Source organism: Petaurus breviceps, unplaced genomic scaffold (assembly GCF_028583685.1).
Source record: "Petaurus breviceps papuanus isolate PSGF00001 unplaced genomic scaffold, PetGlider_PUasm1.0 174, whole genome shotgun sequence".
NCBI classification, from domain to species: Eukaryota; Metazoa; Chordata; class Mammalia; order Diprotodontia; family Petauridae; genus Petaurus; species Petaurus breviceps.
Genome location: NW_027185761.1, coordinates 75,211,562 through 75,211,960, shown reverse-complemented (window position 1 = coordinate 75,211,960; position 399 = coordinate 75,211,562). Strand labels below are relative to the sequence as shown.

Here is a 399-nt window from a genome sequence, read left to right as displayed (position 1 = left end):
CCCAGCTGTTCTCCTCAGTTGCTCCCCCCAGCTGTTCTCCTCAGCTGTTCTCCCCAGCTGTTCACCACAGCGCTCCCCCCAGGTGCTGCCCCCAGCTGCTCTCCCCAGCTGTTCACCCCAGCACTTCCCCCCAGCCGTTCTCCTCAGCTGCTCTCCCTAGGTGCTCAGACCTTCTGTTTCCCAAAGTTCTTTCTCAGTCACCATCTCACCTGCTCACCCAGTCTTGGCCTGCCCCACACAGGAGGGAGGGAAGAAGAATTTATTAAATACCTACTATGTGCCAGGCCCTCTACTAAGTGATTTACAGAAGTAATTTTATTTAATCCTCACAGCACTGTGTATGGGAAAGGTAAGACTGTGTGCTAAAGTAAGTCCTTAGGCCTAAGTTTTCATTTTTCT

General features: G+C 51.9%; 1 protein-coding gene across 4 annotated transcripts in view; it reads right to left on the bottom strand.

Moving 5' to 3' along the window:
• PLCD1 (phospholipase C delta 1) overlaps positions 1-399 on the bottom strand; it is a 49,211-nt gene that overhangs the window by 12,159 nt on the left and 36,653 nt on the right. The gene's annotated exons all lie outside the window — the stretch shown is intronic.